Source organism: Mustela putorius, unplaced genomic scaffold (assembly GCF_011764305.1).
Source record: "Mustela putorius furo isolate JIRA1106 unplaced genomic scaffold, ASM1176430v1.1 tig00000139_pilon_pilon_pilon, whole genome shotgun sequence".
Taxonomy (NCBI): domain Eukaryota; kingdom Metazoa; phylum Chordata; class Mammalia; order Carnivora; family Mustelidae; genus Mustela; species Mustela putorius.
This window is the reverse complement of record NW_025421293.1, coordinates 3,418,942-3,435,862: the sequence shown is the minus strand read 5'-3', so window position 1 is coordinate 3,435,862 and position 16,921 is coordinate 3,418,942. Positions and strand designations below refer to the sequence as shown.

The following is a 16,921-nucleotide window of genomic DNA, read 5'->3' as shown; positions in this document are numbered from 1 at the left end:
CCGGCTTCGGGGCGCCGGTGCCCGGCTCGGGGTGGGCTCTCCGCCCAGCCCGGCGTCCGAGCGCGCGCGGCCGCCCGCTCGTCCCTTCCCCGCTCCGGCGGCCCCGGGGCTGGGCCCGATGGGCTTGGGGGCTCCTTGGCCGCCCCCCGCCCCTGCTCCTGGGTTTTTTTTTTTTTTTTTTTTCTCCTTTTCGGTGAAGCTGGGCAAGGGGGCGTTTTCTCTGGGCCGGGCGACAGGAGGGGGAGGGGCGAGGAGAGGCCGGGACGTCCCTGCGCCGTGGGGCTCGGCGCCGAACGGGTTAACGGCCGTCTCCGCGAGACACGGGCCCGCGTGTGTGTGCGTGTGTGTGTGTGTGTGTGTGTGCGTGTGCGCGCGTGTGTACACGAGCAGTTCGGGGAAAGGACAGAAAAAGGTACGGCGGGGCGGGCGGGGGGGAAGGAAGCCGGGCCGCCGTCGAGGGCTCGTCGCCGCACGGTCCCTGCCCTCTCCTTTTTCTGTGTTTCCCTTTCTTTTCCTGATTGGCTTTGTGTGCGCGTGTGTGTGTGCGTGTGTGTGTGTGCGCGTGTGTCTTTATTCCTCGGGCACCTGCCCGTGCATTTCCGAATCACATTGTCCTGCCGGCCCCGCGCCCCGCCGTCCGGGGGCCCGGGCCGACCCCACTTACGTGGCGGGGCCGCGGCTGGCCTCCGCCCCCGGCCCCGGCCCCGGCCTCCGCAGACGCAGCCCCCGCCCCCCCGTCCCCGCCCCCACCGCACCGGGCACACCGGAGGCGGGAGATGCGGCGCGCTCCGTCCCCTTTCTGGGCACCGAACCCAGAGCGGAGTTGGTTCCAGCCGTCGGGGCACCTGACGTGCTGCTCGGCGGTTTCGGAAGGAAACTTTTCCCTCTCCCCGGGGTTTTCGGGCCGGCGCGACGGCGTCGTGGGAGCCGTGGCCCGCGAGCTTTGTCACTGACAGGTCGCATGTCACAGGCTGGAAGCGCCCGGGGAGCCCGCGGGGTTGGCCTGCCCTGTGCGATCGGGTGGAAGTGTTGTTTACAACGGAAGCCTTGGTGTCAGGACTGTCCTCCTCTGCTGGAACTGCTTCCCGGTGGGGCTGCGGGTGGGGATGGCCGGGGACGGTGGCCCGTGGACGGTGGCCGGGGACGGTGGCCGGGGGCGGAGGCCGGGGACGGTGGCCGGGGACGGTGGCCGGATACGGAGGCCGGGGACAGAGGCCGGGGACGGAGGCCGGGGTCGGTGGCCGTGGACGGTGGCCGGGGACGGTGGCCGGGGGCGGAGGCCGGGGACGGAGGCCGAGGTCGGTGGCCGTGGACGGTGGCCCGGGGGACGGTGGCCGTGGACGGTGGCCAGGGACGGTGGCCGGGGACGGTGCCCGTGGACGGTGGCCCGGGGGACGGTGGCCCGCAGCTGGGGAGGAAAGGAAGTTGGCGCTGGTGGCACTGCGGGCCGTGGGTTCTCATGTCAGCGATGGGATCCGTCACCCTTGGGTTCTGCAACCCGTGGTTTACTGGCTAAAATGGATCTTACACGAATATTTTCAATGTTGAGGCTCACCACTTATCAGGATGAATCTGACTGTGGCTTTAACTTGGCCAGGGTGCAGGGTGCCGTATGGTGGGACCTCTCTCTCTGTCTCTCTCTCTCTGTCTCTCTCTCTGTTTCTCCCTTTGAAGCAGGACTGGAAATGGCAGCATGTGTCCTGATAGGACATGCTGCCTAGTCTGTGGTTGGTTTAGGGCGTTCTGTTGCCGAGCTGCTTACAAGTGGTTCTGCTTTCTGCCTGGTGCTTCTGGGCGGCCGTGTGGCCCCTCGCGGTCAGTAAGTAAGAGGAGCCCGCAGTTCCCCGTGAACACTTGGAAGGCCAAGTAGAGGTGGATGATGACTTACGCAGTTGGCTTTTTATTGTTTCTACTTTTGATAAGTAGATATTTGACTGGGGTTGAGAGGGACACATCTGTCCATTTAGCTTTTGAGACAAAATGTGCCCCATTCTGGCTTTTGGGGTGTTTAAAAAAAAAACATTCAATTTTTAGAAAAGAACACGTTCAGAGTGTAGCGTTAATAACATTCCTTTCCCTGCTGTGGTTATTTTGTCTGCTACTATTTCCAGATTCAAAACCCAGGTTACTTTGGTTAGCGGAATGCTGTGCTACCTTCATATCTAAATATCACCTGCGTATCTGTAGGTAGGCCTAAAAGGTCTAACTTTTTTATAAAGTTTCCTTAAAACTTCACAGAAAATTTTAAACACACACAAAAGTAGAGACAGCGGTTTAATAAACTCTGAAATTCCCAACACGCAGGGTCAGCAGCTGCCAGCTCCCGGCTCGTCTTGTTTCATCCGTATCCCACCGGCTCCCCCCCCCCCAGGCGGATATGAGAAATAAGTGAATATTTCTATATGTATCTCGAAATGGCAATGGCTCACAAAGCAAACCCACCAGAAACTCAACAGTACCGTGATCACACCTAAATAAATTAACAGCAACCCCTCGATAATCTCAGCCGTCCTGTCAGTGTTCACATTGAAGAGGCCTGGCTTTTTAGGAACAATATGAGTAAGCTTTTCAGATTAAAAAACACACTGTGGGGGCGCCTGGGTGGCTCAGTGGGTTAAGCCGCTGCCTTCGGCTCAGGTCATGATCTCAGGGTCCTGGGATCGAGTCCCGCGTCGGGCTCTCTGCTCAGCAGGGAGCCTGCTTCCCTCCCTCTCTCTCTCTCTGCCTGCCTCTCCATCTACTTGAGATTTCTCTCTGTCAAATGAATAAATAAAATCTTTAAAAAAAAAAAAAAAAAAAAAAAAAAAAAAAAAAAAACACACTGTGGGGAATAAAAAATCATCCTGTATGTCTGGTTTGCTGGGAAAAGTTGGGTCTGTGTGCTGCTAATGACCTCTGCGCCCCTGTTGGATGGGAGACGTGTGTGTAGTGATCATGAGAACCTCTGGTGTCTCGCTGTTGTCAGTTGTCCAGATTTGCCAAACTATCACCATGAACGTGGACAGAAATCTATGTTAATGGAGTGCTTATAAATGTTAGGAATTATGATAGATGCCAAGAGTTACCCTAAGTACCTAATGTGTTCTTGTGCCTTGTGTTGAGAAAGGAAGTCAGTCGTCACCACGTGTCCTCAAGGCTGCTGCTAGTGTGGTGTGATAAGAAACCAGAAATCTTGGCTTGCACAGCTGGGCTCGTGGCCTCTGCTGGTTCGGAGCAGTAGCTGGCAGACTCTGGAGGTCTGCACTTAGAGTGTTAATGGACTCATTGTTTGACCCCATGATTTCGTCCCAAGTCGCTGCTTTTGACTCCCCTTTTCAAGAAGGGGCTCCTAGGTCGTGGTGACGTGGGCTGATAAAAACTGTGGTTCCACTAATACTGCGGTAAAAGCAAGAACCTTGCCCAGCGAGAACCTGCCTTTTTAAGTTGATTATTTTCAGTATCGTTTGGTTTTTATTTAAGATGATCAAAGCTGGAGGAGTGGTTGGAGAAGTCCCACGCTTTAGAGGCAGGGAAACTGGCTGAGGTAGTTTCATATTCTGCAGGGACACTTGTCTCAAGTAATTGTGCCCTGAAGTTCAAGTAGATGATTGTGAAGAGTCTCAGGAGAGGGGATGAGAGGGTAGGTGAGGAGGCTAAAGTTGAACGTGGTGTTCTTTTCATTACGCGTTTGAGAAGCACATTTACCGTTTGGCTAAGATACTGTTTGTTTGAATATGCTTTGAAAGGTAGGACGAGAGCGAGTGTCCCCAGAGACCGTGGGCCTCGTTTTTTTTTTTTTTGTTTTTTTTAATGCCTTCCAGCCAGTGAAGTATAAATGGGAATCTTAGGGTTCTAGTACTGTTTGTACCCTGATGTGCCAGATAATACTGCCTTTCTGTTCTCATTTGGGTGCCTTTCTGCGTAGTCTTGATGAGGAAGACACAGGAACACCATGGCTGAAAATTTCACTTTGCGAATCCATCATTTCCCCTTCCTGCTCCGCGCTGGGTTTTAAGGGTAGCCTCCTCTGTTAGAGGGCCCGAGGGAGGCAGAGATCGAGTTGGTGGGAGTAGTAGACAGGAAGCCAGTTGGAGCTTTGCAGGCTTGTGGAAATGAAGGAAGACTTCTTTCTGGTGGTTGGAGGATCGGACCGAGACTTCCGTGTGGTCTTTATTTCCCAGTTGTTCCAGGGCTTACCTGCACGTCGGGCAGCATGGATAAGCTGGGCAGGATTTGGTGTCCTTACGGCGTACCGTAATTTACTGGGGTCGAATCTCACTTGCGCTTGTTTAAAAAACACTGGTCACCTTCTTTGTATCAGCACATGTTTGTGGAGTGCCTAGACAGAGTGGAAAGAAACCTAAAATTATGTGGCATCTTGAAGGCGTGTGTAGTTGGTAAAGTAAGTCCAGCGCCTATTAAATGATTTTGGAGCAGGAGCTCGAATGTCTAGTAAGTGCAGGGAGCCTTCAGAGAAGGAGTAGTGAGATCCGTGGAGCGCTTGGGAGGGCTTCTGAGTGAAGGGGGGGCCTCGGACGTTGAAGAGGTTTGGATAGACGGGGCGCGGGGGGATCCTGAGGAAGCACAGAACCGTGAGGGTTGAGAAGGTGCTAACCAACTGATCAGGGCTTGGGGGCAAGGGAGGGCTGGTAGAAACGAGTTAACAGAATTGTGTACGCGGACACCTGTGCAGACCCATGTTCCAGGCTTGGCCCTCCGAGCGAGTTGACAACTTGAGGAGATGACTTTCCAAAAGCGCAATTTTCTTCATCCCTTTATTGAGAGGTTTAGACTAATTTTAGAACAAAGGTGCTCAAGATGGAAGGGAAGCTAGCTAGCTCTGCTGGATGTTCCTAAGTTGTGTTCCAGATCAAAAAAATGTGATCTGTCCTCAAGTAGTTTTGGAACTTGAGGGGGAAGACAAAATTAAATGGGTGTCTTGTTCTGCCAGAATTAAGTCTTTTTATTATGCAGACGTGAGTTTTGAATATCAGAGAAGGCGGTGCTATGTGCCTTATTCCTAAACTTATTGGACCACAGGGCACTCCTGTTCTTGGCGTGGTAATCCGTAATCCAGTCTGGGGAATGCCGGGAAAGGTCTCCAGGGACCCTTCCAGATCTTGGAACTTGGTGTCTAGGGTCAGTGGGCTGGTGCTGGGCGGTCGGGCACAGAAGTTTGGGGTTGGAGTGCAGGATGCTGCGTAAGTGGGCGCTAAGGGGAGGGGAGGGGGGGTAAGTAGTGACGACTAGTCCGGCATGTCTCCTGCTCCCCTGTCCTGCCTGGTGCCCGTTCTTTCATTGATTGTTAGCAGCCCCACCGTGAGCTGAGTGTCGCTGAGGGACTCTCATTAATAGCAGACCCGACGCAGTAGCTCTGATGCCACCAAGCTGCCCTCCGGCCAGTGTGTTTTATTTTCTCTTGGTCCCTTCTGGCTTCCTGTACGGCTGCTTTTAGCAAGCTGGCAAAGACGGTGGGATGACAAAGGAGGTTGACAGTGACGTTAAAATAAAGGTTTCAAATTATTTGCCTTTTGCTCACTTGTGAATGAGGTGGTCAGAGCCCTTCTGCTGTTGCACGGCCAGGGACAGCTGTAGAGCAATGTTTTTGGTGCGTTTTTCCACTTTCTATCTTAGGAAGTTTGGGATGGCACTGCGGAGTCCATGGGTCACTTCCAGCGTTTCACTTCTGAAAGTACGCGTAGCCCTAGGATCTGAGGGTTTCTGAGTGGCGAGGAAGTGTTCGTAAAAGGAAGAGTGGGAATCGCTCTTGGCTATGCATCGAGGCCTTTTGCTGCAGGTGGTGAAACTGAGTCTTTGGACGAGGCAGAACCTCAGTTCAGGTGTGTTTATGAGAGATGAGGTTGCAGATGGTGACAGGATGGCTCCGTGTGATCTGTGTTACTCGTTGAGACTGACTCCTTCGCTGCTTTTTTGGAAGTGGGGTGGGTTATAAATGGACCCATGAATTTAAAGAAATGAATCACAAAGTTAGTGATTAGCCTTTGATCCTCCGATGGTGTTCTCTTGAAAAGGGGTTAAAGAAACCCTGAGCATTCACCAGGGCCACTGAGGGGGATAAAGTTCCTGTACTTCCATACGGCAGTGCCATGTATTGTGAGAAATAAATGGCGATTATTTAGTTTGAGAGAACGTTAGGATTAGATACGTCCCCAAACAGAAAATAATACTTGAGGCCAGCTGTTAAGGAATAATTTAGGTCCCAGAGGCTACAGGCTTTGGAAGCTGTAGTGTTTCTTGATGGGAGGGTGTGTGTGTGTGTGTGTGTGTGTCCCCGTGTCCCCACATGCAGAGGGTGGCGGAGGGTTGGTGGTTTTACATTTGATTTTACCCCCATGGTATGATTAGTCAAATACACTAAATGTAGCCTAATTATGTGACCGTGCCTCATGCTAGTTTTTTTTTTCTCCTCAAGAAATAGCTTTTTTTTTTCAGGGTTAGGATTGAACCTAATAGCCTATAAATATAGGAAAAAGAACTTGGTAATGGGATAGCAGCTGTTCATTTGAGGAAGTTCTGGAAAACAATGAGGTAGATTTTGACATGGAGATTTGAAGGCTGTCAGGTAATTGAAGTTTGGAAGAGCGAGATGGAGATAATGTGGTGAAGCCCAAGACGGGAGAGGGTCAGGAACAATTTAGGGACACTGTTAGCTGGGTCAGAACTGCTGTTCTTTTATAATCTGTACCTGTTCCCTGACTCGATGCTTGCACATCTCTAGGCCCCCTTGGAAGAGGGGCGTAGCATTTTAACCCACTGAGCCACCCAGGCGCCCTGAGGGGCGTAGAATTTTAAGGCTGGTGAGAACCTGAGTTTGTCTTTGTTCTTCCCGGTCTGAGCTGTGTTCTTCCTTCATTTTTTTTCTAACAAGCCTGCAGGGTAGGGGGATGCGGTCCGCAAGTTATCACTGTAAGGTCATGGAGAATAGGGCCCCTTTACGCTCTTAGTAACGAGGAGCGGGGAGAGTGGGTTTCATATAGGCTGAGAGTCTTTGCTTGCTTAGGAGGAGACTAGACAAGTGTGGGCTTCTGGGGCTCAGTCATCTTTAGGTCTCTGGTTCCATCCTTTGGAAGGTGACCCGGACCCTGAAAGCATGTGTCTTGCTGCTTTGCTTGGCAGGTGTTCACAGGTTTGCGTCAGTAGCGTTCTCACCGTGGGATCTGTTAGATGCTGTACCTGCCCGCTGCTTGCCTCCCTCCTGCCTCGCCTCTCTCTCCACCCTCGCTCCCAGCTTCCCAGCTTCCCTTCCTTCTCTCTTTCCCCTGTCCTGAGGGAGAGCTGTCGATTGTAAATGCAGTTGCTAAAAGCTAATGGTTTTAGGAAGTTGTAGATGAAACGTGGAAACTTCAAATCTCCACACTTTGATCATTTGAGATTCCCCCGTCTGAAGCCACCGTTTTCTGGGCCGTTACAGCTCATCGTTCTGATCTCTCATCCATACTGAACTCCGGTTCGCGTTTGCCTGCGCAAGCACAGATTACCGACTTGTACCTACCAATGTATTTTTCAAGACCTGACTGTCACTTTGGCTTGCCATGGTACCTCCTGGTGCCATCTCTCCTTGGTACCTTTATTAAGAGTCTTGGAAAGCTCAAGGGCAGTAAAATGGAGTCATGAGAAAAGAAGGGAAAAGCCCACAGTTTGTAAGTAATAAAAAATGACTAATGCAGGTTGGGATTCAGTTGTGGCAGAAAGCCTTAAAATCACAGATACTTTGTGATTGGTGTAACCGAGGCCTGTTGAGATGACCTGGGCTAGGTACGGAAGCACAGCCTGTGAAGACAGATTGTGACTCTTGGTTATATGGGTGAAATCTGATGCTTTTCCAGTGGCAGGGCTGTCTGAACCTGGGTGAGGGTTTAAGTCTATGCCGGGGTCACGTGGTGACGGCACCTGAGGGCCGGCATCATCCTTGTCCACTCCACACCCGCCTGCACCGCGCCGCGCCGACCTCCCCACCTCATTTTAGGCTTCTGCAAAGTTTCCGATGGCAGTGATATTTTAGAACTCGGAAAGAGAAACGAAGAGTCCAGTATTGCAGTTACCCCTTGATAGTTACACCAAAGTAGACGTTTTTGGGTTGTTTGCTAGGGTCCCTGCTCACTTATGCTTGATGGCTAAAGGTTGCTGGCTAAAGGTGGTTCAGTGAATATTTTTCTTTAGTTAAAAACGGAGTAAGAAAAGACATAAGGAAGAATGAAGATGTAAGTGAAGCCGTGGTCAGGGATCGGCTTCTCACTTGTTTTCCAGCCACGTGCGCGGTACGCCGACGTTCAGCCTGTAATCTCTGTATGTGTTCCATGGACGGGAATAACGAGGGGCCCAGATTGTGCCGTGCTAAGAAATGATTATTTATGATTTTGTATCGTACAAGTGAAATTAGACTTTCACTGGGGCAAAAGGGGAGACGGGTGTTTGGTATTGTGCAAAGTTGGCTCCTTGCTCAGTGCTCCTGGGGATTTGATTACTTGACAGAATTGCATTTTGAGATGAATAGGCAGACCTGCATCTTTAGGAGGTGTTATCCTAAAGTTAGGACCTCAGCGTCTTTCAGAGCAGCCTCTTAATCCATTTCACTCCGGCCTTGTTGGCTAATGTCCTTTCCAAGCCGGGAGTGGCATTAGAGGCACAGATGTTGTCTTTAGTGATGCAGTTCTACCTCTCATTTTGCAAATGAAAACACTGCCCAGAGGGTAATTGACCTGCTCTAGATCACCCTGGGAGTTGCGGCTCTCACCGTGACCCAGTGACACTAGGGGACTGCTTCTGCTTTGTAGCTGGATTTCCAAGGACTGGGAACCTAAGAAGGAGGTTTCATAAAAGCAAATATAATCATGCAAGGGAGGAAGAATGCCCATGATTCTAAAGCTTCCTCTTTTTTTTCTGAGAAATTTTCTGATTATTACTCAGTATCAGGAACCTTCTAAAAGCATTCTGCTTCCCCCCCCCCCCCAGTGTATCACCTTGTAATTCGTTGGCCTTTGTCTGTGGGCACATTAGTCTTTTCTAAATACCCCCCCCCCCAATAATGTAGATGAAAAAGTAAATATTAGAATGGTGGTATGAGGGTTTCTCATTTTTGAATGTCCAGTGGAAAGATGCAGTAGTTATTTGGGTATAAGACGAACGTCATATGGGCCACTTAAAATGTTGACGTGCTGTATTTGGATATAGGATTTTCCTTGGTAACGCAGAGAAACTCAGAGCCGCTAATGGCATTGCTAGCAGAATATTTGAAGTGAGTTTAGGAGTATAGTTGAATTAAAGTCCCAACCAAACTTTTCTTCTGAAGAAGAAAGACTCAAAATATTAAATCCATATGATGTGTTGGCTAAGGCATCTTGCCTGTTTATTGCTGAACCAGAAAATTTATAACAACTGTTTGTCATGTGTATATATTTATAGCCATTCATATAATGAAAAGAAGTTTTCATGAGATTGTAATAACATATCAAGATGGATGTAATTAAAACAGAAGCAGATTGACACCCCGAATTAAATGCAAACCATAAACCAGGATACCTGAACATCGCGCCTCACATATTTGCTGAAGGGGGCAGTCAGCCAAATATGCAAATAAATAGACATTGATGAATTTCCCTGGGTGTGTGTGTGGTTGCAGAGAACCCAACTATTTTATTAATCTTTTATCAAGCATTGTTTAGGTTTGCAGCAGCAATGGAATGTATTAATTTGGCAGACCAAATAGCTTCGGCCCAGAAAGTAGGAAATAATAAGGAGACATGATTGATACACTGCTATAAATAACAGGCGACTGACAGAGGGGCTGTGTAATCTTTAGATCTGTGCTCGGTGTCGTTAATGGAGTTGTTAGACCAGGATGCTTGGGTTGAACTTCAATCAGGGAAGCTGCCTCCCATTTAAAATGCAGACCTACCTATCTCCAGCTACACTCTGAACTGGTATGTTAACAAAATTGGTGTGAATCGAATTTTTATAAATTGGATCAAATGTACCAAGGGAATCTTACTGTGAAAAAGATGAGTCTTTTTTTTTTTTTTTAAAGACATCAAGTAGGGTACCCCTCTCTGCAGGGAAGCTGGATGTTGGGAGGGGTCTCTGTAGAGGGGCATTGCGACACTTCTGCGTGTGTTCCCTCTGTTCCTGGAAGAACCTGACTGTGAGATTTGCATTTTCTGTTCAGGTTTCATACCTCACTTGGTCGGAGCTTCCAGGAATAATTGGTGGTGATTTGAATAAGCCCGCATCATTCCGATTTCAGAGGGCGGTTTTCAAGTGCGTGCTGAGGAGGGCTTGTGGCTATGAATATGGATATGATTTTCCTGTCTGTTCCTTGGGGAAGTCCAGGCATGTCATAACCACTTCAGAGTCATGATTGTATAGAAACACCGTACCTATAATTTTTCGATATGACAGTTCAGTTTTAAAATTGTAAAGATGCCAAGTGCAGGGCTGTATTGTTATTAGGGAAGTCGGTGACATCTGTTCTATCTTGTTAACCAGGGGAGGAAAAATGCTTTAATCAAAACATCTAATTATGCCCTCTCAACTGTTGAAAGATCTTTTGCTAAATTTTTGAAATTGGCCTTAATGGAAGAAGCTGGCCTCTACAGAACTGGGAAGTAAATTTACTCTTTGTATTTTGAAAAACTCTTATCCTTCACCATGGTGACATAGGATGTTTTCATCTTGTCACTTTGCTCTTCTACTGTGGTTGAAAATAGATATTATCAGAAGTTGTCTAAGCCAGCATGAAGTTTTCGTGTGTGTCTTCTGTCTCACGCCCATAGCGTATGAGGCCCCAGAGGGAGTTCATAGGTGCAGACGCGAGCCGAGGAGGAGGTGTGGTGGCTGAGAGCCACCTGGGGTGGGGGGGTGTGAGCAAAAGCCGGTTACAGGTGGAGGCAGGGAGGTAATTCAGCCTCTGTTCTGCGAGGTGCGATTTCACACCTGAATGTGGAAACCTGCTGTGTCAGACAGTTGTGTTTTAAAATTTGTTCTGCTAGTCTAATATAGAACTGGACCAGATTGTTCTGGGTCACTTTTCGTCGAAGGATCCTAACTGTTTTTAAATACTGATTCCAGAAGCATCTCCTGTGTTTAAGAGTAGTTTCATACAATATTTGAAAATACCAGTAAGTGTCTGACTCAGCCTGTCTACACCGCTCCTAGCTCCCTTGATCACTTCTTAGAAAATGACCGTGTGGCTGATTCCTTCAAATCGGTCATACTTCAGAACCCACCCAATAAAGCCATCCTCTTATCTGTATTTCAGTCCACAGTTGGTTTTATCTGCAGCTGTTTTGTTCCCAGAATCCCAGAGGATGATGATGATAACATTTATTGATAGTTTGTATGTGGGATATGGATTAGGTCAGAGAAATGCCTTATGTCTTAGCTTTGAGAATATTTCATTATTTTGAAATGATTTTCCCATGGTTTGAGATCTCGGGGCCAGGCTGAAGAAGTTTCTGAAGCATTGACTATGACACCGTGTACTCTGTTCTATTTGGGATCTGTTGGGAAGCTCAGGGGCTTTTAATCTCCCCTGGCTCTGTTCTGTCCTCCATACGGGCTTCTTGCGTGTCACTTGAGATTGTGACTGGAACCTTGGAAACCAGAGCCAGGGTTTCCCCCTCGATTTCTAATCCATTGTTTTGTTTTCCTCTGTTCTCTACCTTCAGCCTCTGTACTTTGCCTGTTTGTGTCATTCTCGGGATATCTGAAGCTCTCAGGGTTGTTGCTGCGTCACTCAAGATTCCACGCGTAGTGCTGTTTACAGCTAACCTGTTCATACAAAAATTCCATGGAAAGACATTTTTGAAAAGGGAACCACTGTTTACTGAGCGTTTACCCTGGGCCAGGCCTTGTGCTCAGAATTTTGCATTCATTATCTCTTGGGAGCTACCTCCTGGGGAAGAAAGAAAGAAAGAGAGAGAGAGAGAGAAGGATGTCCCTACTTTACAGTGGAAGAAGCTGAAGCTTGGAGAGGTGGAGTCGGCGGCCCGGCGGCCGTCCGCGAGGGAGGGGCCGCGCTGCTCGGGTGCCCAACTGGAGGCTTGCGCCCCTCGTCCCGTTCTCCCCGTCGTTTGACCACAGGTTCATTTTGAGAGCGAGAGTTCTAGATGCGTCGCTGGTAGACCACGTTTGTTCCTTGCTGCTGAAACTTGTCTTGGTTATGAAGGATTCTTCTAGATGCGCTTACAGGGTTTAGGGAGGGGAGAGTACCTCACCATTTGGGGGGAAATTATTTTCTTCCTAAGTGCGGCAGCTCACAGTAGGCGATGGCTTCTGCAAGCATATTTGCTGTGGGTTGTTTGTTTGCTTTTTTCTTTCCCTTTCTCTCTCTCTCCCTTTCACTGTTGATCCCGGTATTAAAATCTGAGCTTTTTCCCGGGTCACATTGCTCAGGTAGATTTTAAGCCTTTGTCCAGGGCCAGGGCTCGGGCTCACAGTGTCGAGGAGGACCGTGTGCTGGTCCTTCCACTGAGTCCCTCCGTGAACTCAGCGCCCTGAAGCAGGAGGGTAAAATTGGAGAAGGCCCTGGCACCCTCTCAACAGGTTACTGTGGGCAGAGGCTTGTTTCCTGCTATAGATTCCTGAGTCTTCTGTCCGGTCTGGTTTTCTTTATTCTGGGGAGTCACTCCTGTTTATTCTAGGAAGTAACTTCTCTTGGCAGTAAAACAGACCTTACGGCTAGGTTTTTGTTTTTGTTTTTGTTTTTGTTTTGGAACTAATAGGTGCTCTATTCTTCTTGATGGAAAACCATGCGAAATAGTTCTTCACATTTCTTGATATCTGTATCTTGAAGATACCTGGTGACCAGTAGAGCATTATTTCCTCTGTCGTGGTTTCCTGTCGTTACTCCGAGCACATTTGCAAATTGTTCTCCCGCATTCCCGTCCTGCCCTGTAGAGGTTTGTTTATGCTACAAAGAGTGTGCTAATGAACGGGACTGTTAGATTTGCTTCTTGTGGGAATCCCAGCTGTGATTAGAGTACTGTGCGTCCTGGTAAAGCCCCCTCCTCCCCCCCTGGGCCAGGGTGGGCCTCACAAGTTCATGCTCTAGGACTTCAGGATTTGGACCCCGCTGATGACCAGCCCTTGAGGATGAAAACACACACAAACACACACACACACACACACACACACACACACACTCTAATTGGGCCTGAAATTTCACGAGATTTCTTGGTGAATATGAAGATCAGTCAAGTTAAACATTTCTCTAAACAGTCTCATTTTTTGAAGACAGGAGGCAGTTTTTTTTCTTGGAACCGCCTCGCTCTGAGACATGCAGTATTGCTCTCTCCCAGCTGCTTGAGTGAGCACAAGTTATCCTTTTGCACATCCAAAATGGAAATACAGTAGATTTCAGTTTTTAGCCCAGTTTGTGATTGTAGGGGAGACCTAAGTCAAAGCATGTCTTTTAGAATTTAACTATAAAAACCTGGTGTAATGGGAACCTTACCTTCAAGTCCAGGTTTTAAAAGTGATCTCTTACACCTGAATTTTATTTATTTGTAAAATATGAGTTCTGTATTACCTTTGGGGCCTGTCTCAAATTATGAACACTCATGTAGGAATTGTGTCTTTTTCCCCTTGTGTTGTTCCTTGTCCCTTTGGCGGTTTGTAATACACCCTTGTGATGTTTTCAATTAAGGGGCTGGTAGAGATGGGTGTGGGTTTTGCTGCAGGACCGTGGGTGCCCTCTGTTTACTGTTTACAGATGGATGTGACTTTAGCTTTTGCGTTAGAGGTTTCTGCATCTGCTCGCCACATCTCATCGGTACCCTTATTTCATTTAATATGGTGTACCTGGGATTAGGGACAGAGAAATATGTGTGCTCAGGCTGATTTGGAAATTACACTGTTGAAATACAGCCCATATGGCCACTGTAAAATGGTTAGTGCTGCATATAATTGCCTTCCCAATGATGTGCTTTGTCATTACTTCCCTCTTCCAAGAAGCGCTCCTGTAGTATGCGGACAGCAGTGGCGTCATTAGAAAACATATGGACAGGCAAAGGCATTAAATTGTCTTTAGTTTAAGGATTAGATTACAGTGTTAGAGGCTGGGTCACCACGTTTCCGGTTGGTAACTCTTGTTTAGTTCAGCTCGGCTAGTCTGGACGCTGTAGATTTGCAGAGGTCCTGCTGACTTTTTGGTTAGTGTTTTTTGTATGTTCGCTGCACTTCTGAGGAGGTCTTCTAGCTGTAAGACCTCCTCACAGTATTGAAGCCAGTTGGCTTTTCTGGAGTGCTTTCTTCAAGTGTGCCTGCCTCCTGCAGAGTGCTTCCCTGGGACGCTCCCTCCGCCTGTGGTTCCCTGCCCGTAAGGTCACTGGATGGAGAGATGAGGCCGTGGAGTCCGGGAGCCACAGGCGCCCGCCGTGTTTTCCAGACTGATCTCCTCCATTGTATGCCACCGGCCTCCGCGTGGGTCCCGAGGCCGCCATCCTTCTTCCTTACCCCCGACACCCCCTTAGAATCCGCGAGAGGCGGGTCCCAGAGGCCCAGGGACCATGTGACGGCGCGGAAAGAGACCCTCCAACCAACCCCTGGCCCGTGGAGTTGGGATTTTTTCCCACTGGCCATTCTCACACGCCTGCTGTTTGGTTGTAGATGTTTTAGGGGCACAGCAGTCCTGGGGCATGATATGCTTTGAGTTTTCAGGGTACTGGCTGCAGCTGTCAGTGACTAGTAAGTCAATCACAGAATGGAAAGTCACTCATCAAATTTAATGTTTCGCTCTGGAGTCTAACAGGAGTAAGGTGGACGGGGCGAGTTTCGGAGCAGTAAACGACTGTAATGCGGACGGGGCGAGTTTCGGAGCAGTAAATGACTTTGGAAACCATTTGTCCAGGGTTCTGGCTCCTCCAGGGGTCGCTGAATCAGCTGGGGAGGGGGGGGTGTCCTGATCTCATTTAACCAGAGCTCTGCCTTGACCTGTTTTACATATTAGGGTAAGGTTCTCTTTGGGAAGTAAGGGGTATCTGGGGTCTTTGGTTTATTTTCTTATTCAAGAAATGCTTATCAGTCACTTCTGGTGCTAGGCAGGCACTGTTGTAGGCACAGGGAATGACGGGGTGACTAAGAGAAACCGCTCTCTGCAGTAATAGAGGTTGTATTTGTAAACACAGAAATCTGGTGGGTGGTGACGGGCTTTTTAACAGCTGGATAAGGATGTGGTAGTGAGCCGTAGGTGCGTGCAGAGGTGAATTTTACCGAGGGTAGTTGAGGTGGGTCCTCTCGGAGGTGGTGGTATTTGAACGGAAACCTGAAGGAGCTGAAGGAGCAAGAAATGTGGATTCTCAGGGGCACAGGGTTCGAGGAGAGGGACGCCCTGCAGGCGGAGTGGCCTGGGGTGTGGGGAGCCGGGGGAGGCCACCGTGGCGAGCGTGCGGCAAGAGGGCCGGAGCGGGGCCCGTAGGAACGATTTAAACCGGTGCGATGGAAGAAGGTTAGAAACAGCTGAAAACGATTGTCCAAAGCCTGCATTTCCCAACTGAAGAAAACAAGTCTTTGAACTTCCCCACGATCACTCAGCTGGTGTTAAAACCAGCCCAGGTCTAGAACTCAACGAGCTGTATGCCCTCATGGGAGCTTCACGATGTACCTTTGGTGGCAGGACGTAGGAGCCGTGGGACATCTGTTTCAGGGGCCAGAAGACGCGTGTCTCCTCTCCTGTTTACCGGTGGGTGTGCGTCTTCTGAAGGACGCGCTTCACGAACATGCAGGCCAGGGCCCAGGCCTTACCGACTGGGAAATAGCTTTGTTCTTCGGTGCCAGAATCTTCCATCCTGTGGGTCATTGTTTTGATAACGACAGCACTGATAATGACAATATTTGTCACAGGCTCAGTGCGTGGGATGTTCACTGTAGCTGGAGCATTATCCCATTTAACCCTCACAGCAACCCTGTAGGTAACCTGGCCCTCCCTTTAGAGATGAGGGAGCTGTGAGCTTTCAGTGGCGCTAAGTAACTTCCCGTGGTCTTGTGGCTCGACGCTCTGACCCAGGGTGTCTGCCGCCTCCCTGGGCTGGTCTCTGTTAATCGTTCCCTGGAGCATGCATCTCCACCCCATCTGAAGATGGTTCTAGAGCTGAGCCCCGCGAACATTACGGTCTTGTCACAACCCACTTGCACGTCTGCAAATGCTTGATGATGCGGAGGCTTGCGCAGCCATTCTGGCTCAGTCCTGGCGGCTCGGCTTCTCGTGGGTGCGTTATTGGTCAAGCAAATGCCTTCCGTCTTTCGGAACTGAAGCTCACTAGAGTGTTTTCCAAGACCTGTACTGTGAAGAGTGTTAACAGAGTTTAGGCCAGTGTTTTCAAGTCAGCAGACCCAGCTGAATTGGTCTTGATTTTGTTCTCTTCCAGTGAGGTGGAAGCCCCGGACCCCGCTAGTGACTATACGCCTCTGGAATGTAAAAATATCATTTTTTTTCCCCCCCCGGGCTTCTTTATTTATTTACTTGACAGATAGAGAGCACAGGTGGGCAGAGTGGCAGGCAGAGGGAGGGGGAGAAGCAGGCTTCCCGCAGGGCAGGGAGCCCCACCTGGGTCTCGATCCCAGGACCCTGAGATCACGACCTGCGCCAGAGGCAGCCACTTAACCGACCAAGCCCCTGTATCCTGTAAAAATCATCTTTTAGTTCTTGTGCTTTTGAGGACCAATATATGGTAGGTAAGCTTTTAAAATATAGTTGTATAAAACATAACTTAACCAACAGCCATGGACCCACCACTAGCTTTTACCAAACCTATGGTAAAAACGTATTTACCATACTTTTTAAAATTGCAGGTTATTTTTAGTGTTTACGGTCTGAAGGGGAAGCGAGTCAACTGTACGGTTTAGAGAAGAGGATTCTTAAACTTAGCTGCATGTTAGAGTCCCCTGGGGAGCTTTGAAAAAAAAGTCCCCATGCCCACGGGAGGGT

The 16,921-nt window shown here is 49.2% G+C and overlaps 1 protein-coding gene across 7 annotated transcripts in view; it reads left to right on the top strand.

The window, feature by feature from the left end:
- The window catches only part of AUTS2 (activator of transcription and developmental regulator AUTS2), a 1,068,100-nt gene that overhangs the window by 1,310 nt on the left and 1,049,869 nt on the right, over positions 1-16,921 (top strand). The gene's annotated exons all lie outside the window — the stretch shown is intronic.